The sequence below is a fragment of the Odontesthes bonariensis genome, unplaced genomic scaffold (assembly GCF_027942865.1).
Source record: "Odontesthes bonariensis isolate fOdoBon6 unplaced genomic scaffold, fOdoBon6.hap1 scaffold_197, whole genome shotgun sequence".
In the NCBI taxonomy this organism is placed as follows: domain Eukaryota; kingdom Metazoa; phylum Chordata; class Actinopteri; order Atheriniformes; family Atherinopsidae; genus Odontesthes; species Odontesthes bonariensis.
In genome coordinates this window covers 10,239-31,874 of record NW_027457410.1, presented here as the reverse complement: position 1 = coordinate 31,874, position 21,636 = coordinate 10,239, and the positions used below count along the sequence as shown (strand labels likewise).

The 21,636-nt window shown below is 43.8% G+C and overlaps 1 long non-coding RNA gene across 1 annotated transcript; it reads left to right on the top strand.

Annotated features, from left to right (window-relative positions):
• The first annotated feature begins 18,067 nt into the window (after positions 1 to 18,067).
• LOC142376189 (uncharacterized) lies at positions 18,068 to 18,699 on the top strand. Its single transcript, XR_012769341.1, has 3 exons — positions 18,068 to 18,166; positions 18,270 to 18,373; positions 18,475 to 18,699. It is a non-coding gene; the product is annotated as an uncharacterized LOC142376189 (long non-coding RNA).
• The last annotated feature ends 2,937 nt before the right edge of the window (positions 18,700 to 21,636 follow it).

The window sequence follows — 21,636 nt, the reverse complement described above, 5'->3', positions numbered from 1 at the left end:
AGATTTAAGCTCATCTTCCAAGGGAAATTTATTTGAGAAAAAGAGCACGCTGACTAGAATCGAAGGCTTAGCATTAATTAGATCTTTGAATGAAAGACAGTTCTCTGTTTTTTACCAAATCAGGCAATGGTGTTTAGACAAGGTAAATGGAAAAAATCCTGAACCGTTACACATTTTAATTACAGGAGGTGCAGGCACAGGTAAAAGTCATTTGATCAGAGCGATTGAATATGAATCAAAACGATTATTGTCACCAATGTGTCAATACCCTGACAACACACCTGTTTTATTGACTGCTCCTACAGGTATTGCTGCGTATAATTTGGAAGCAACAACAATTCACACAACATTTTCTATTGGAATTGATGTACGCTTACCGTACACTCCTTTGGGAGAAGAGAAGCTCAATTCATTACGTCTGAAATATAGTGATGTACATATTCTCATCATAGATGAAATATCAATGGTAGATCACAATTTGCTATCATATGTGCATGGTAGATTGCGGCAGATCAAACAAACGGGAAACGTAGGCTCATTTGGAAACATTAGTGTGGTGGCAGTTGGAGATTTCTTCCAGTTACCTCCTGTCAAAGGCAAACCGTTGTATTCTGATGGAGTAGGCAGCAACTTGTGGTCTGATTTATTTAAAGTTGTGGAACTAACGGAAATAGTACGGCAAAAAGATTTAGTGTTTTCCCAGCTGTTAAACCGAATGAGGACTCGTTCAAAAGAGACCCCTATGCTACCTGGTGACATAAACGTTTTAAAAGTTTGTGAAACGGGTGAGGTCAGCTCAGCCTTGCATATATTTGCAACAAATGAACAAGTAAATGAGCATAATATGAAACAGTTGTTTGAGAGTTGTCCAGAATATGTGAAAATTGAGGCACAGGATTCTGTAAATGATAAAAAAACAGGCAAATTGCGGTTGTTGCAAGGGACTCACGCTAAAGCTTTACATACCGGTTTGTCAGAGGTTCTGTTGTTGGGTAAGGGTGCACGCGTTATGCTGTGTAAAAACGTGGATGTCGGAGATGGTTTAGTTAACGGTGTTTGTGGCACTGTGACAGATATCATAATACCAGAAAAGGACAAGTTTCCTAAATTGGTTTATGTTAGATTTGATGACGATCGTGTAGGCATCCACAGAAGGAAAACATGTGTATATGGGTCCTCGGATGTGGTTGGTTCCACACCTATTGTACCCGAGGAGGAAAGAGCCACTGTTAAAGGTGGATTACGACGACAATTTCCACTGAAATTGGCGTGGGCCTGTACGGTACACAAAGTACAAGGCTTAACCGTAGACAAAGCTGTTGTTTGTCTAAGCAAAATCTTTGCACCTGGTCAAGCTTATGTTGCTCTAAGCAGAGTTAGGAGTCTTTCTGGTTTGACCATTAAAGACTTTAATGAAAAAAAGATTTATTGTAAGGATGACATTACGGTTGCTATACAGAGTATGACACCCCTTTTGATGTGTGGACCTACACAGTTCAGCGGATTTGACACATCTGCTTTCACTGTGTTCTTAATGAACGTCCAAAGTTTAAATCGACATGTTAAAGATTTAGCTTTTTGTACTCAGCAATGGAAACCTAAATGTATTGCTGTAACAGAAACATGGATTCTTGAACTTCAAGCTGATACGGTAAAGATTGATGGTTACAGTTTCAACAACTGTCCCCGACGTTTATCGTATGATGGTACCCAGCCATCATTGATTGGGTTGCAAGACCAACAACATGGCGGTGTTGGCATGTATACTGCAGATGGTGTGGAATATGAAGTTTTAAAGCCACCACAGGTCAATTTAGAGTGTTTAATTTATAACTTTTTGCATGTTAACATTAAAATGGTTGTAATTTATCGCTCACCACAGTATCCTCTGTCATTATTTAAAACCAATTTGGTAAAGATGCTTGACTGGCTGGAGCAATTGGCAACTGGAACAATAGCGTTGATGGGAGATTTTAATGATGATATTTTAAAGTCATCAACTATCTTAAATTGTGTTAAAACCAGAGGATATGCTCAAATAGTCCAGGAAGCAACTACTGAAAAGGGTAGTTTAATAGATCACATCTATGTTAAATCAGATGTTTATGAGGGAGAAGCAGTGGTAATACCAACATATTTTAGTGATCATGAAGGAATTCTGTGTGGTTTTAAGCTGATTTAGTTATTTAATGAAATAATTATGTTTTAGTTTTTGAAGTACAGATGGAGAGTATATTTGGGGGGAAGTATTTATTTTTTTTAATGGTTTTTTAACTATTCAAAACCCTCCGAGCAACATAACAAAGTTACACAGAACCAGGGAAACAACACGACACCAGAACAAGGACAGACGACAGCGAGCACTGATAAACAAGGTGGCCTCGACCTACCATTGCACACTGTACATAAAAATCCACAAACATTCTCAAGGAGCTTAACAACTCCATTGCACACAGCACATAAACAAACAACACCGGAGTGTGGTTTTAAGCTGATGTAGTTTTTGATGAAATAATTATTTTGTAGTTTAAGTACAGATGAGAGTAAATTTGTGTACATTTAATTTGTATAACTATTAGTTTTGTATTTTAAATGAAGTTTAAGTTTTCTGTATATTTTACAAGGTTTAAAAAATGACAATTCTGAATCCCAAAAAGTTGAACGATGTGACAGCTCACAGGCAAGAGGGGGATTCTCCGCCACGATTTGCCTGTGTGACCTGCCCCGTCTCTTTCCTGTCCCAAAGGGGGCTCTCACTTCACATCAGGAGGAAGCATCCCGATGCATACTTCTGTGCACGGAAGGAGCTGCCGCTCAGTAAGTCAGGACTGAAGACAAAGGCAGAGACTAAGACGGGAACTAATAGTGGCCCTTCCGCCTGTCTCGAAGGTGGCGCATTAGCTAAGCACTTTAATGACCTATGTTATGAAATTTGTGTTCTATTTAACAGTAAACAAAAGTCTTTTGTAAAGGTTTCGTTTCTTGCATTAAGACGGCATTTATTTAGCTTTCACAGATATATTTGAAAGTAGTGATAAACGGCTATTAATATAAGTTAACATACAGAAATTAGCATGCTGTTCTTAATGCAAGTTTTGCTTTGCCTTGTCATATAGCATTAAAAAAAGCAAAAGGCAATGGTATTGGTACTCCCACTTGTGGGATGGGGTTCGAATCCCTGTGTTGCCCTGCTGATTTGTGCTGACAAGTTTGAACAAGTTTTGATGACAAGTAGAAAACCTTTAAACTCTGGACTGGCAAAGTGTGCGTTCAAAGATGTTTGGTGCCGATGTAAAGAAGTTATGAGAAACATGAGCATAATAGAAATTCTTGTAGGATTTTTGTTTGTGTCGATGTGATTAATTCTGGTCTGTTATAATACACAGAAAGTGTCGCTGCTGAACAACGCTACGGCCTTTTGACTGCAAAAGGGCCAACACTGCCGCTCCAGTGGCGTCATAAATCGTGTCACGCCTTTCCTGCACGAGGCAGAGTATTGTAATCTCCCAAATGGCCTTCACTCCACAACAGTATGACACAAGCGGAATGTGTTCAACGTTGGACCGATCTCACCTTCTAGACAAGAGTTCCTATTTGTTGATTCTATTGTTTTAACATTCGATGTTTTTTTTGGGGTGCCATTTTAAAACTGTTCACCAAGACTAAAGATTAAAAGTAGCCTTTGGCTAACTGGCATGTTATAGATGTACTGTTATTAATATGCACTGTCTTGTTAATAAATAAAATTGAAAATTTGAGTGACTGTCAGTTTCTGTTTTGTGGCGAAGGATTGGAGAGGACTTGTTGAAGGCTATTCAACATATGATGTGTGGCTATGAAGAGTTAGTGGAAAAAGTCAGTGCATTATGTGTTAAAACGTTTTTATTGGACGGGGCTTTTAGTGAGTTGTAACAATGTAGCACACCAATGTTTCCAGCGCTGCTCCGTAATAATGCACCAAACATATGATACAGATAGGATGATGTCTCAGGGAGATGCAGTTGTTTAAATGATCTAGGGGCGCACTGGAGTCACACTCCAATATATTCCTATTGGGCTCTTTAGAGGTTAACAAAGGTCATTCATATGTAGTTTGGTGGTAATCAAATGATGCATGTGTGATTTAGAGCCGAACGTATGCAAACGGCGAGGGATTGGAATGTGCCATTAAGCCACGCCCACACTATTTTGTAGGTCCTGACAAGACGCACAGGTGTGCTGAGTTTCATGATTGTCGTTCATAGCATGGCTTGGGGCTGATGTTTTTAGATGTTCTAGGGGGCGCTGTGGAGGCATTAGGCCACGCCCATCAAATATTGGACCTCACACCTGTTGGGGGGCGGATTAGGATCGATCCAAGTGAGTTTGGTGCATCTCGGCTCAAAACTGTAAAATTTAGAGCCAAACGTATGGTGACGGCGTGATGTCTGACTTCACCAAGCAGTCATAGCCACGCCTTCAACTGGAAACTGTTGGTCCTTTAAAGCAAGTTAGACCAACTTGTTATCTGTATTCTGACACAAGATCATGTTGATTAGGTGAAGGGGGCCAGAAATGGAGCTTTCCAAGTAAAAAAAGTGACTTCCTGTTCTGAGGGGGCGGGGCTTAGATAACGTCAGCATATGACCACATAGGATTGACATGCATCCAACATGGATGACTCATACCAAGTTTGGTGCAGATTAAACTTTTTAGGTGAAAGATATAGCGTTTCGTTTACACTGGCGAGTACGCCAAGTTCGCCGCTTGGCCAAGCCCCCTAAACATGCTCAAAAACTCAAGTCTTCTGATAACTTTTGTGCCCCCATCCCTTAACTGCATACTGAGCAAAAATGAAGTCCGTAGCTCAAAATCCCTGGGGCGTGAAAATTTTCCTGCGAGGTGTGTAAATATGAAAAATGGCCAAAATTTGCCCTTTGACCCAAAATGGCCGCCTCCTTGTACAATTTAGAGCATACCTCCAAGAGACTTTTTTTCTTGATTTGAGGCGATCTACGTACATACCGAGTTTCAGATCTGTACGACGTACGGTTCGGTCTATCTCACGTTAGGTGGCGCTATAGAGCAGTTTGGCGACGCCCACTTTCGAGTACATTAAAAACATGTGATTTCACGCGGGGGACAATTTTGGGTAAAGTTTCAGGAGTTTTCGAATACGTTAAGGCATCCCCATTCGCGATTCCGCGTGGAGAAGAAAAAGAAGATGAATAATAATAATAATAATAATAAGAATAGTGAAATCCTTCAGTTACAATAGGCCTTCGCAGCGCTTAGCTGCTCGGGCCTAAAAATAATAGTGAAATCCTACAGATACAATAGGCCTTCGCAGCGCTTAGCTGCTCGGGCCTAAAAAAAAAAAAAAAAATAGTGAAATCCTACAGATACAATAGGCCTTCGCAGCGCTTAGCTGCTCGGGCCTAATAATAATAAGAATAGTGAAATCCTACAGATACAATAGGCCTTCGCAGCGCTTAGCTGCTCGGGCCTAATAATAAGAATAGTGAAATCCTTCAGTTACAATAGGCCTTCGCAGCGCTTAGCTGCTCGGGCCTAACAAGAACTGCAAGCAGTGATAACGGCCCTCGCAGCCAAGCGCAGCTCCGGCCTTGCGACCGCCTGACCGCCGGCACCGCCACCCCGACGTGGTCACCGATGCCGTCACACGTCTCCCGCGCCCGTCCACCGGGCGGAGCGTGCGACGAATCTCCCAAATCGTTTTCAGTCCACGTCAGTACGACACCAGTGGCACGTGTTCAAAGTTGGAGCGATATGCCATCTACCAGACAGGAGTTACCGTCACTTCCTGTTTTGTGGGGGCGGGGTTTAGCGACGTCAGAAATGTACAATGCCAACGTGTGAAGCGCTGCTCCGTAATGATGCACAAAAAATATGGTGCAGACCGGAGGATGTCTCAAGGAGATATAGCTGTTTAAATGATCTAGGGGGCGCACTGGAGTCACACTCCAATATAATCCTATTGGGCTCTTTAGATGTTAACAAAGGTCATTCATATCTAGTTTGGTGCAAATCGGATGATGCGTGTGAGATTTAGAGCCGAACGTATGCAAACGGCGAGGGATAGGAATGTGCCATTAAGCCACGCCCACACTATTTTCTAGGTCCTGACAAGACGCACAGGTGTGCTGAGTTTCATGATTGTCGTTCAAAGCATGGCTTGGGGCTGATGTTTTTAGATGTTCTAGGGGGCGCTGTGGAGGCATTAGGCCACGCCCATCAAATATTGGACCTCACACCTGTTGGGGGGTGGATTAGGATCGATCCCAGTGAGTTTGGTGCATCTCGGCTCAAAACTGTAGAATTTAGAGCCAAACGTATGGTAACGGCGTGATGTCTGACTTCACCAAGTCGCCATAGCCACGCCTTCAACTGAACACTGTTGGTGCTTTAAAGCAAGTTAGACCAACTTGTTATCTGTATTCTGACACAAGATCATGTTGATTAGGTGAAGGGGGCCAGAAATGGAGCTTTCCAAGTAAAAAAAGTGACTTCCTGTTCTGAGGGGGCGGGGCTTAGATGACGTCAGCATATGACCACATAGGATTGACATGCATCCAACATGGATGACTCATACCAAGTTTGGTGCAGATTAAACTTTTTAGGTGAAAGATATAGCATTTCGTTTACACTGGCGAGTACGCCAAGTTTGCCGCTTGGCCAAGCCCCCTAAACATGCTCAAAAACTCAAGTCTTCTGATAACTTTTGTTCCCCCATCCCTTAACTGCATACTGACCAAAAATGAAGTCCGTAGCTCAAAATCCCTGGGGCGTGAAAATTTTCCTGCGAGGTGTGTAAATATGAAAAATGGCCAAAATTTGCCCTTTGACCCAAAATGGCCGCCTGCTTGTACGTTTTAGAGCATACCTCCAAGAGACTTTTTTTCTTGATTTGAGAAGATCTACGTACATACCGAGTTTCAGATCTCTACGACGTACGGTTCGGGCTATCTCACGTTAGGTGGCGCTGTAGAGCAGTTTGGCCACGCCCACTTTCGACTCCATTAAAAACATGCAGTTTCACGCGGGGGACAATTTTGGGCAAAGTTTCGGGAGTTTTCGAATACGTTAAGGCATCCCCATTCGCGATTCCGCGTGGAAAAGAAAAAGAAAAATAATAACAAGAACTGCAAGCAGTGATAACGGCCCTCGCAGCCAAGCGCAGCTCCGGCCTTGCGACCGCCTGACTGCCGGCACCGCCGCCCCGACGTGGTCATCGACGCCGTCCCGCGTCTCCCGCGCCCGTCCACCGGGCAGAGCGTGCGACGAATCTCTCAAATCGCCTTCAGTCCACGTCAGTACGACACCAGTGGCACGTGTTCAAAGTTGGAACGATATCTCACCTTCCAGACAGGAGTTACCGTCACTTCCTGTTTTGTGGGGGCGGGGTTTAATGACGTCAGAAATATACCATGCCAACGTGTCAAGCGCTGCTCCGTAATGATGCACAAAAAATATGGTGCAGATCGGATGATGTCTCAAGGAGATATAGCTGTTGACATGATCTAGGGGGCGCACTGGAGTCACACTCCAAAATAATCCTATTGGGCTCTTTAGAGATTAACAAAGGTCATTCCTATGTAGTTTGGTGCAAATCGGATGATGCATGTGAGATTTAGAGCCGAACGTGTGCAAACGGCGAGGGATTGGAATGTGCCATTCTGCCACGCCCACACTATTTTGTAGGTCCTGACAAGACGCACAGGTGTGCTGAGTTTCATGATTGTCGGTGAAAGCATGGCTTGGATCTGATGTTTTTAGATGTTCTAGGGGGCGCTGTGGAGGCATTAGGCCACGCCCATCAAATATTGGACCGCACACCTGTTGGGGGGTGGATTAGGATCGATCCCAGTGAGTTTGGTGCATCTCGGCTCAAAACTGTAGAATTTAGAGCCAAACGTATGGTAACGGCGTGATGTCTGACTTCAACAAGCCGCCATAGCCACGCCTTCAACTGAAAACTGTTGTTGCTTTAAAGCAAGTGAGACCAACTTGTTATCTGTATTCTGACACAAGATCATGTTGATTAGGTGAAGGGGGCCAGAGATGGAGCTCTCCAAGTAAAAAAAGTGACTTCCTGTTCTGAGGGGGCGGGGCTTAGATGACATCAGCATATGACCACATAGGATTGACATGCATCCAACATGGATGACTCATACCAAGTTTGGTGCAGTTTAAACTTTTTAGGTGAAAGATATAGCGTTTCGTTTACACTGGCGAGTACGCCAAGTTCGCCGCTTGGCCAAGCCCCCTAAACATGCTCAAAAACTCAAGTCTTCTGATAACTTTTGTGCCCCCATCCCTTAACTGCATACTGACCAAAAATGAAGTCCGTAGCTCAAAATCCCTGGGGCGTGAAAATTTTCCTGCGAGGTGTGTAAATATGAAAAATGGCCAAAATTTGCCCTTTGACCCAAAATGGCCGCCTCCTTGTACGTTTTAGAGCATACCTCCAAGAGACTTTTGTTCTTGATTTGAGAAGATCTACGTACATACCGATTTTCAGATCTCTACGACGTACGGTTCGGGCTATCTCACGTTAGGTGGCGCTGTAGAGCAGTTTGGCGACGCCCACTTTCGACTCCATTAAAATCATGCAGTTTCACGCGGGGGACAATTTTGGGTAAAGTTTCGGGAGTTTTCGAATACGTTCAGGCCTCCCCATTCGCGAAACCGCGTGGAGAAGAAAAAGAATAAGAACAAGAACTGCAAGCAGTGATAACGGCCCTCGCAGCCAAGCGCAGCTCCGGCCTTGCGACTGCCTGACCGCCGGCACCGCCGACCCCGACGTGGTCACCGACGCGTCACGCGTCTCCCGCGCCCGTCCACCGGGCGGAGCGTGCGGCGAATCTCCCAAATCGCCTTCAGTCCACGACAGTACGACACCAGTGACATGTGTTCAAAGTTGGAGCGATATGCCACCTACCAGACAGGAGTTACCGTCACTTCCTGTTTTGTGGGGGCGGGGTTTAGCGACGTCAGAAATATACAATGCCAACGTGTGAAGCGCTGCTCCGTAATGATGCACAAAAAATATGGTGCAGATCGGATGATGTCTCAAGGAGATATAGCTGTTTACATGATATAGGGGGCGCAGTGGAGTCAAACTCCAATATAATCCTATTGGGCTCTTTAGATGCTAACAAAGGTCATTCATATCTAGTTTGGTGCAAATCGGATGATGCATGTGAGATTTAGAGCCGAACGTATGCAAACGGCGAGGGATTGGAATGTGCCATTAAGCCACGCCCACACTATTTTGTAGGTCCTGACAAGACGCACAGGTGTGCTGAGTTTCATGATTGTCGTTCAAAGCATGGCTTGGGGCTGATGTTCTTAGATTTTCTAGGGGGCGCTGTGGAGGCATTAGGCCACGCCCATCAAATATTGGACCTCACACCTGTTGGGGGGCGGATTAGGATCGATCCCAGTGAGTTTGGTGCATCTCGGCTAAAAACTGTAGAATTTAGAGCCAAACGTATGGTAACGGCGTCATGTCTGACTTCACCAAGCCGCCAGAGCCACGCCTTAAACTGAACACTGTTGGTGCTTTAAAGCAAGTGAGACCAACTTGTTTTCTGTATTCTGACACAAGATCATGTTGATTAGGTGAAGGGGGCCAGAAATGGTGCTTTCCAAGTAAAAAAAGTGACTTCCTGTTCTGAGGGGGCGGGGCTTAGATGACGTCAGCATATGACCACATAGGATTGACATGCATCCAACATGGATGACTCATACCAAGTTTGGTGCAGATTGAACTTTTTAGGTGAAAGATATAGCGTTTCGTTTACACTGGCGAGTACGCCAAGTTCGCCGCTTGGCCAAGCCCCCTAAACATGCTCAAAAACTCAAGTCTTCTGATAACTTTTGTGCCCCCATCCCTTAACTGCATACTGACCAAAAATGAAGTCCGTAGCTCAAAATCCCTGGGGCGTGAAAATTTTCCTGCGAGGTGTGTAAATATGAAAAATGGCCAAAATTTGCCCTTTGACCCAAAATGGCCGCCTCCTTGTACGTTTTAGAGCATACCTCCAAGAGACTTTTGTTCTTGATTTGAGGCGATCTACATACATACCGAGTTTCAGATCTCTACGACGTACGGTTCGGTCTATCTCACGTTAGGTGGCGCTGTAGAGCAGTTTGGCGACGCCCACTTTCGACTCAATTAAAAACATGTGATTTCACGCGGGGGACAATTTTGGGTAAAGTTTCGGGAGTTTTCGAATACGTTCAGGCATCCCCATTTGCGATTCCGCGTGGAGAAGAAAAAGAAGATGAATAATAATAATAATAATAATAAGAATAGTGAAATCCTTCAGTTACAATAGGCCTTCGCAGCGCTTAGCTGCTCGGGCCTAATAACAAGAACTGCAAGCAGTGATAACGGCCCTCGCAGCCAAGCGCAGCTCCGGCCTTGCGACCGCCTGACCGCCTGCACCGCCGCCCCGACGTGGTCATCGACGCCGTCACGCGTCTCACGCGCCGGTCCACCGGGCGGAACGTGCGACGAATCCCTCAAATCGTCTTCCTTCCACGTCAGTACGACACCAGTGGCACGTGTTCAAAGTTGGAGCGATATCTCACCTTCCAGACAGGAGTTACCGTCACTTCCTGTTTTGTGGGGGCGGGGTTTAATGACGTCAGAAATATACCACGCCAACGTGTCAAGCGCTGCTCTGTAATGATGCAGAAAAGATATGGTGCAGATCGGATGATGTCTCAAGGAGATATAGCTGTTTATATTATCTAGGGGGCGCACTGGAGTCAAACTCCAATATAATCCTATTGGGCTCTTTAGAGGTTAACAAAGGTCATTCATATCTAGTTTGGTGCAAATCAGATGATGCATGTGAGATTTAGAGCCGAACGTATGCAAACGGCGAGGGATTGGAATGTGCCATTAAGCCACGCCCACACTATCTTGTAGGTCCTGACTAGACGCACAGGTGTGCTGAGTTTCATGATTGTCGGTGAAAGCATGGCTTGGAGCTGATATTTTTAGATGTTCTAGGGGGCGCTGTGGAGGCATTAGGCCACGCCCATCAAATATTGGACTGCACACCTGTTGGGGGGTAGATTAGGATCGATCCCAGTGAGTTTGGTGCATCTCGGCTCAAAACTGTAGAATTTAGAGCCAAACGTATGGTTACGGCGTGATGTCTGACTTCACCAAGCCGCCATAGCCACGCCTTCAACTGAAAACTGTTGGTGCTTTAAAGCTAGTTAGACCAACTTGTTTTCTGTATTCTGACACAAGATCATGTTGATTAGGTGAAGGGGGCAAGAGATGGTGCTTTCAAAGTAAAAAAAGTGACTTCCTGTTCTGAGGGGGCGGGGCTTAGATGACGTCAGCATAGGACCACATAGGATTGACATGCATCCAACATGGATGACTCATACCAAGTTTGGTGCAGATTGAACGTTTTAGGTGAAAGATATAGCGTTTCGTTTACACTGGCGAGTACGCCAAGTTCGCCGCTTGGCCAAGCCCCCTAAACATGCTCAAAAACTCAAGTCTTCTGATAACTTTTGTGCCCCCATCCCTTAACTGCATACTGACCAAAAATGAAGTCCGTAGCTCAAAATCCCTGGGGCGTGAAAATTTTCCTGCGAGGTGTGTAAATATGAAAAATGGCCAAAATTTGCCCTTTGACCCAAAATGGCCGCCTCCTTGTACGTTTTAGAGCATACCTCCAAGAGACTTTTGTTCTTGATTTGAGGCGATCTACATACATACCGAATTTCAGATCTCTACGACGTACGGTTCGGGCTATCTCACGTTAGGTGGCGCTATAGAGCAGTTTGGCAACGCCCACTTTCGATTACATTAAAAACATGTGATTTCACGCGGGGGACAATTTTGGGCAAAGTTTGGTGAGTTTTCGAATACGTTCAGGCCTCCCCATTCGCGATTCCGCGTGGAGAAGAAAAAGAATCATAAGAAAAAAAATAATAATAGTGAAATCCTTCAGTTACAATAGGCCTTCGCAGCGCTTAGCTGCTCGGGCCTAACAAGAACTGCAAGCAGTGATAACGGCCCTCGCAGCCAAGCGCAGCTCCGGCCTTGCGACCGCCTGACTGCCGGCACCGCCGCCCCGACGTGGTCATCGACGCCGTTGCGCGTCTCCCGCGCCCGTCAACCGGGTGGAGCGTGCGACGAATATCTCAAATCGTCTTAAGTCCACGTCAGTACGACACCAGTGGCACGTGTTCAAAGTTGGAGCGATATCTCACCTTCCAGACAGGAGTTACTGTCACTTCCTGTTTTGTGGGGGCGGGGTTTAGCGACATCAGAAACATACCATGCCAACGTGTCAAGCGCTGCTCCGTAATGATGCACAAAAAATATGGTGCAGATCGGATGATGTCTCAAGGAGATATAGCTGTTTATATTATCTAGGGGGCGCACTGGAGTCAAACTCCAATATAATCCTATTGGGCTCTTTAGAGGTTAACAAAGGTCATTCATATCTAGTTTGGTGCAAATCGGATGATGCGTGTGAGATTTAGAGGCGAACGTAGGCAAACGGCGAGGGATTGGAATGTGCCATTCTGCCATGCCCACACTATTTTGTAGGTCCTGACAAGACGCACAGGTGTGCTGAGTTTCATGATTGTTGGTGAAAGCATGGCTTGGATCTGATGTTTTTAGATGTTCTAGGGGGCGCTGTGGAGGCATTAGGCCACGCCCATCAAATATTGGACTGCACACCTGTTGGGGGGCGGATTAGGATCGATCCCAGTGAGTTTGGTGCATCTCGGCTCAAAACTGTAGAATTTAGAGCCAAACGTATGGTAACGGCGTGATGTCTGACTTCACCAAGCCGCCATAGCCACGCCTTCAACTGAAAACTGTTGGTGCTTTAAAGCAAGTTAGACCAACTTGTTATCTGTATTCTGACACAAGATGATGTTGATTAGGTGAAGGGGGCCAGAGATGGAGCTTTCCAAGGAAAAAAAGTGACTTCCTGTTCTGAGGGGGCGGGGCTTAGATGACGTCAGCATATGACCACATAGGATTGACATGCATCCAACATGGATGACTCATACCAAGTTTGGTGCAGTTTAAACTTTTTAGGTGAAAGATATAGCGTTTCGTTTACACTGGCGAGTACGCCAAGTTCGCCGCTTGGCCAAGCCCCCTAAACATGCTCAAAAACTCAAGTCTTCTGATAACTTTTGTGCCCCCATCCCTTAACTGCATACTGACCAAAAATGAAGTCCGTAGCTCAAAATCCCTGGGGCGTGAAAATTTTCCTGCGAGGTGTGTAAATATGAAAAATGGCCAAAATTTGCCCTTTGACCCAAAATGGCCGCCTCCTTGTACGTTTTAGAGCATACCTCCAAGAGACTTTTTTTCTTGATTTGAGGCGATCTACGTACATACCGAGTTTCAGATCTCTACGACGTACGGTTCGGTCTATCTCACGTTAGGTGGCGCTATAGAGCAGTTTGGCGACGCCCACTTTCGAGTACATTAAAAACATGTGATTTCACGCGGGGGACAATTTTGGGTAAAGTTTCGGGAGTTTTCGAATACGTTCAGGCGTCGCCATTTAAGATTCCGCGCGGAAAAGAAAAAGAATCATAAGAATAAAAATAGTGAAATCTTGCAGATACAATAGGCCTTCGCAGCGCTTAGCTGCTCGGGCCTAATAATAATAATAGTGAAATCCTTCAGAAACAATAGGCCTTCGCAGCGCTTAGCTGCTCGGGCCTAACAAGAACTGCAAGCAGTGATAACGGCCCTCGCAGCCAAGCGCAGCTCCGGCCTTGCGACCGCCTGACCTCCGGCACCGCCCCCCCGACGTGGTCATCGACGTCGTCACGCGTCTCCCGTGCCCGTCCACCGGGCGGAGCGTGCGACGAATCTCCCAAATGGCCTTCAGTCCACGACAGTACGACACCAGTGGCACGTGTTCAAAGTTGGAGCGATATCTCACCTTCCTGACGTGAGTTACTGTCACTTCCTGTTTTGTGGGGGCGGGGTTTAGTGAAGTAAAAAATTAACAACGCCAATGTGTCAAGTGTTGCTTTGTAATGATGCACAAAAAATATGGTGCACATCGGATGATGTCTCAGGGAGATATAGCTGTTTAAATAATCTAGGGGGCGCACTGCAGTCACACTCCAATATAATCCTATTGGGCTCTTTAGATGTTAACAAAGGTCATTCACATCTAGTTTGGTGCAAATTGGATGATGCATGTGAGATTTAGAGGCTAACATATGCAATTGTTTTAAAAATACAAATTTGGTTTGGAATTATTATATTAATGTAATAAAAATATATAAGTCTAACATTTTATATGTTTCATCTATTGAAAACTTCTTAACTTTATGCATTGCTTCAGTCCTGTGCAGTGGGTTAAACTATAAGCTATGTGGTGTAATATTCAATATGCCACATTATAGAGAAATAACAGTTTTGAGTATTTTTTGTATTTGAAAAAAATCATTTTTATCAGATTTTACAAGTTTTGGAACACATGAATTAACACATGGACACCAGGAAAAACAGATATAATTTTTAACAACACACATGTAGGGACATCTCAAGTCGGGTTCGAACCCGCGACAAGCAATCTAACATGGTAACAAGCGCAGCTCCGGCCGGGCGACCGCCTGACCGCCGGCACCGCCGCCCCGACGTGGTCATCGACGCCGGCACGCGTCTCCCGCACCCGTCCACCGGGCGGAGCGTGCGACAAATCTCGTATTTGAATAAAATCATGTTTTATCAGATTTTATAAGTTTGCAATTCATGATTGAACACTTGGACACCTGGTAAAACTGAAGTCATTTATAAACAACTGTCTGTTATATAAATAATTAAAGGTGATAGAGAATGGTTGAATGGGGCATTAATCCTTGTTCTGTGATGTGATATGTATCCCCAAAAAATTGGTTGGGTATGTAATGGCTCAGAACCCCCCTAAAAATTTCTCTGAAACAGCTGTTACTATGCTGGGTTTAGAATGCGTTTTTTTCCGTCGTTTCAGAGCTTATCTGGCAACTTCATTATGAAATACAAGTTTCCGTTGCTTGTTTCATAAGAATCAGAATTCGTTTTATTGCCATTGTTAGTGAACAGTGTTCACTAGTTGCGAAGGTCTAACTAGGGATTTGCTGCGGCGTAAGGTTCAAACATGTAACATAGGATAAAAAATAAAGAATAGAAAATGTATGAATATAAAATGTACAAGGTGTGTACAACAATACACAGTATCCAATATACAGAGCAACAACAGTGCAGCTTCATTAGTGCAATTTTAATGATGGTAAAGTGACTGGGGCAGGTTATGAGGTGATTATGAAGTGTTCATAAGTCCAACTGCAAGGGGGAAAAACTGTTTTTGTGACGGGAGGTTCTGGTCCGAATGGACCGAAGCCTCCTGCCCGAGGGGAGTGGTGCAAATAGTCCATGTGCAGCGTGAGAAGGGTCAGCTGTGATCCGACCTGCTCGCCCCATAGTCTTGGAGAGGTGCAGGTCATGGATAGATGGGAGGCTGCAGCCCATCACATTCTCAGCGGTGCGCACAGCTCGCTGCAGTCTGGGTCTGTTCCTGTCGGAACTGACCATGAGCTGCTCGGAACGGAGCTTTGTGAAACTGTAGTCAGTGAAATGCGCAGCGCAGCGCAAAGGAAAACTCCGCGGTTGGGGAAGCTTTTAAAAATAAATAAAAGCCATTGATTGCGAACATTGCTTTCCGGGGGAAGAATTTGTATTGATCGTAGTCCGCTTTTACAGCCTCGGAAGGTACACAAGTTCCTGTTTCTCGCCAAAGGGGCGTGTCTGAAACGGAGTGGCTGTGGACTTGGGTGCGGGGGGGCGCGATTGCTGAAAAAGTTACGTCACTTTTTCACAAAAATGGATAGGGGGATATATATTAAAAAGGCGAGTACTTGAAACAGAGGTTCTGACACTTGCTGGCACTTCATGAGTACTCCCCACAGCGGGGAGACTCAGGACTAACACCAAAAACGGGGAAAAGACGATTTGGATTCTCTATCCCCTCTAAGTAATGTCACAAGCTGGATTCGAACCGGCGTCATAAAATGTGATGGGGTTCAGAAACATGTGAAATATCCATTAGGCTACAGATTATTATTGGAAACCAAGAGTGTCAAAGAGTTTATATTCATAGTTAAGTCTCGCGATGCAGCACTGTGACGTCATGTGAAACCCTCCTATAGCCTGTGTTTTGTATCACGTGATTCTTTTGGGGCTGGCCGCGCCTGCTTTAAATAGTTGGGTTTGGTCAACCGCTCTCAGTTCATGAATGTTCTTTCTTGGACGTTTGTGAGCTTAAAGTTTTCAAACAGTTGAAAAACTGCTGAACGCTTTTTCTTCATTTTTCTGCAAATCTTCGATTGTTGGACTTTATCTTTCCGAGGTAAGTTTTGTTAAGTTATTTTGTTTTAATCAGTTAAGGTTGACCGTGATTCTGTTTTGATAGTTAATGCTTTGAAGTTTATTAAAAATTACTCAGTTTGAAACTATCAATCTTTTTGTAAAGAGAATATACGAAAGAATGAATTAATGTAATATTAACTGTATAAGGTAAGGGCGTTAATACTGTGTTTTTTGGGTCGCTGTCGGTGGCTTGCTGTCGGTGGCTTGCGTGCCTCGTGCTGCGTTTAATAGCATGGCTGCTAACAAAAGGCTGCAATGTAAACGAACGGGGAGACTGGCGTGTTTACGCTAGCATACTGCCAACATGGTGGATAGGGACGGGGCGCTGTACTACGACGATTTTCAATACAGTCTGTTCACTTTTCTTCGGTTGAAATTAAAAAGGATTTTGTTTTATTGATAATTGTGTAGCAAATGTAGACGGTATTTAAATTACATGCGTTTTTAAGGAGAACTCCGGTATTTTCAACATTAAGCCTCATTTCTGAGAGAAGGAAGACATGTTTGTAGTTCTCTCGCACTGGAAATGCAATACACCTAGCAGCATTTCTGGTGCGAGAGAACTACAAACATGGCCTACATCAAAAAAGCGCTGAGGGGGGTTTTAAAACATTGCAGACGACTCAGAAAAGAGGCTTAATGTTGAAAATACCGGAGTTTTCTTTTAATAAGCCGCAAAGGTGTGTTTTTTTTTCTTTTTTTTGTGCTGCTGTTTTAAAAATGAGTGACTGATTTTGATAAGCTATTTAAACTAAAGGCTGATTCATACCTCTTAAAGCTGCCGTCGGCAACCTTTATTTAGTCATATTAGCTTGAACTGTTTTGGGATTCTGGAAGTAGAATATTAAATGGGCTGTTTAGGAAAATTCCCAAATTCTGTAGCTTTCTCTAAAGCCTGTAATCATGCTTGCAAAAATCGAGCGCTCCCGGCTGTTTTTAACCAGTCACGTTAGGTTTATTATTTCTCTATCTGAGCAGAACAGTCACCAACCACGTGTTCCAAGCTGAGCGTGAGTCTGCCCCTAGCTTGTGTGCGCGCACACTGGTGTGAACTCACGTGCACAACCTCGTCCACAGAGGGGGAGTGACCTGAAAGTCGGAAAATTCGAAATTAAACAACTTTCAGGTCCTTCCCCCTCTGTGGACGAGTTTGTGCACGTGAGTTCACACCAGTTAGCGCGCACACACCAGGGGGCTTGCAAGGGCTTGCATTGTTTTGTTTCATGTTTGGAATGATCAATAGAGAGCAGAGGAGCTTGGTTTTATCTGTTATACTATTAAATATATATATTAAAACTTTTATACTTGTTAAAAGTATCATGATATCATAAGTTGGAGAGTGCTGTCCTAGTTAAATTTTTTTTCATGTTTATCCATGAGGATTGAATGTTCCTTTTCAATGGTTTTATGTATTTACTGGCTTTCACTGTGCAGAAAACTTTCAAATCATTTGCAGTCAACTTAACATTACTGCTTACTTTCATAATTAGGATAAATGGTAGTATTTGCTCTTGTAAATATATGTATTTTTAACGGATTTTAGTAGTTGTCTTTTTGTATATTGTCTTATCATTGAGACTGTGCTGTAATCCCTTATGTTTTTGTCATATTTCTCTAATGTCAATTTGCAGATGCCACGAACTAGTCGTAGATCTCAAGCTGCTCGTCGCCGTGCTGAGGCTTCGCCTGTTCAGCGCATTGGCGTACCAACGCCATCCAGTGACTTTGTTGGCCGTGAGTATCATTTATATATTATTAAAGAATGGAGAGTATTTGTATATTCTGTGTGCTAATATATATTGTTTTCAGTGATTAATATATATCTTTTCCTTTATAGGCCGCGGAACTGGGCGGCGACACAAAGCGAACGAATGGCCAATCAGCGAGCATACTGGGCGTCGTCACAAGCTGGTCATTCCGGATGGGAGCCTTGATAAGAAAGTATGAAAATTTTCATGCTATTCAAATATACAATGTAGAAATGGATTGCTTATTGTCAGTTTGCTATAATTTGTCTTTTTTTTTTTTTTTTCCTCCCATAGCTGGTTCTTGTTATCGGGGCGTCCCATTTGCGGTCCTTGGCAGATGGCATTGTTAAAATGCAAGGAGGTTTCGTATCTTTTGCCTTTATGTCGACTCCAGGGGCTGACGCAGATCAGCTGCGCAAGGAGGTTGAGAAGGTCGTACTTCCTCGTCGTCCTGACGCTATTTGCGTTTTTGCTCCATCCAACAACCTCACGTCCAGCATCAACCACCAAGAGGCAGGACGGGCCTTTAAGTTGTACCTGGAGGCAGTTCGTGAGCACTGCACTAAGGTGTGTTATTTTATTTTCAAGTCAAGTTTATTTATATAGCGCATTTCAGACACGTGCAATTCAATGTGCTTCACATTAAAAAAGGAATAAGAAGAATAAACGTAACAAAAGAGAAATAAAAAAAACTTAAAACACCAAGCATCAGTAGTTGATGTATTTGTAAATAAAGTAATTTGATAATGCAATTCTTCCTCTAGGTGTTCTGTATCGGTATGATTCCACGCTTGACGGAATCCATGGAGAAACAGGAGCTATTCCAGCAGGAGTATCATCGTGTTTCGGCAAATCTAAGTATGGAGTAAAATAATTCTGAGTTCATTTCCAGTATTTTGATGGCAGTTGTCTTTGGTGAAAAGGATGTTTGTATAATTATACATATTTTTCTATTCAGAGATGCCGTTTTATTCCATTGCCGAGGACTTCCCCCTAAGTCGCGTCGATCTGTGGAGTTATGATGGAGTAAGTACAATCTTATTCTGAAGTTAGAAAGTGGTGAGAATTTATATTCAATACTTATTTTACTTGTCTGTTTTGCTGATTTATATACCTTTTATTTTGGTTTAGATTCACCTTGATGACAACAAGGGGATGCGCATCCTCAGTGATCGCATTTGGGTGTTTGCGCATCAGTTCCTGGAGCTGTCTGCACCCAAGCCACTGGCCACGAGTCAGGCAGCTGCCCCGTATAAGCAGAGGTATGTGCCACGTCTGGTTGTGAAGGGAGTGGAACGAGTCCCACGTCCACCGCCTCCAGAGTGGACAACCGTGAGATACGGCAGGAAGGTAAGGAAGCTTGTTGTTCCCAATGTACTTTTATGCAAGGATGGGATTTAAGTTGGTGTGTAATGTTCTGAAATGGCTTTTGTGTGTTCTTTTTATAGAGGAGCCATTCGGGGGAATCTGACTCTGATTCACCCAAGGAAAGGGTGGTTCCTGATAAGGTGAGTGTTTCACAACCACTTGTTGTAAAGCATTTTTAATGTGATTAGTATATTCATTATTTCAATTTTTGTGTAACAGATTGCTACTCCAGTTTTGAAGGAGTGTTACATCCCCCTGAATCCTGTTCGTTTTTCACCTGAGTTGTTGGTTGCCATGGAAAAAGTTTCTCCAATGGCAGTGGCAGATGTTCACACAGGCAACGAGGTAAGTTGCAGCAAAGTGTATTTCAAAATATAGTCTCAGTATTGTCTTTTAGAAAAGACACAGATCTGACATGTTGTTTGTGTTATAGATGAAGCCTGTGGAACGTCTCAAGACACCAGCTGTCTTAAGGACCAGGCGTGTGAGACAGCAGGTTTGTAAAACCTCAAGCGAGTTAACTTTTCAGAACTTCAATGAGGATAATTGTTCATAATTAATTTATTTGTCTTTGTCTTTCAGGTTTCAGCCACACCGAGCGTAACTCCTGCCGCTGTTGGTGTGGGGCTTGTGTCCGTGAAGAAGAATGTAAGTGTGGTCCATATTTAGCTTTTTTATTATGTTAAATGTGTAAGTAATATGAAACCTTAAAGTGTATTACTGAAAACACTTGGTCTAAATTATTTGGAATCTTGGTTTAAATTCAGATGAGTTAATGTAATGATTTTGTTTTATAGGTTGAGGCAACATCCAAACAGGTGGATGTCTGCGATGTGGTGCGTTCTCCCCATCCTCGGGAGGTGTCTGACTGTCCTGGTTTGGTGTCTGTCTGTCCGTCCGAGCTCGTTTCTGACCGGGAGGTTTGTATAACAACATTTTTGGTAGTAAATGTAAAGAAATGAATACAAATGAAAGAAATTATGTTTTCTAATGTCGTTGTAGATGCTTGAGGTGTCGGTGGATTTCGAGTGCAGCCAAACAAGAGGTCAGTGTGTTAACTCCAGTTCTTGCAGGTGTTCAGAGCGGTTCCCCCCTTCTCTTATTTTAGGAACAGTTAGTCATAGTAATCAGTCTGTTAGCAATATTTTAATGTCCAGTAGTGTTGTAGCTGCTATAAAACACCAAACTTCTCCAATTTGCACTTGGAAATCATCGGATGTCGATGCAGTTGATGCTGAAGGTCAGAAGTTGGCAGAATATATTGATACAGAAAGACCTCAGAGAGGCACAAAGCCAGAGTTTTGCAAGTTGGTGGAGCGACAGATTATTTTTGGTAAAAAATGGAAAGTACTAATTGGGGGTAGTAGTTATGGTCAATTTAATTTTAATCTGGAGGAGGAATTTAGTGAGAAGTTACAGATGTATTTGTTGAGAAATGGAATGTGCATCCTTAATCTTGAGGGTTCATGTAGCTTGGTTATCCATCATGAATCTTACTTTGTCATTGTGGACTGTGGAACAAGAAATTTACAGGGGTTGGCATCAGAAACGGGTACATCTGTAGTGGTATTTAACACTTGCTTCAATGATTTAATGATTCACATTATGAATCTTCGGAAATCATTAAATGCGACAGAGTATGGCATGTCTGCGATTTCTGTACAACAGAGTAGCTTTGGTTTAGAAGCATGTACCACAGTCACTGCTGACAGGCAGGTCACAGACGAACGTCATGGTGCCAGTTCAAGTAGTCAGCAATCAGTTAGAGGATCATTCCATCAGGGCGATGATCGGTTTAAGTACGGAGGACTGCAATGTGCAGCTGTGACTCTTGTTGCTTTAGCAAAGCACAAGATGGATAGTGTTTTTTCATGGCATTCTGACACATTAGATAATGTTGTTGTCAGAGGTGACGCCTTGTACACTTATTTGCGGGACAACAATCTGATTAGTGGTAGGAAGGAAACGCTCTGTGTTTTAGACTTGCCGAAGCAGGTTGATATTGACGGGTGTACTTTAGATGTGACGTATGGAGATTTTGTTGCTGGACAAGTAGATGTTTTCCAGGGTGAGTTCCTAGATTCTGGT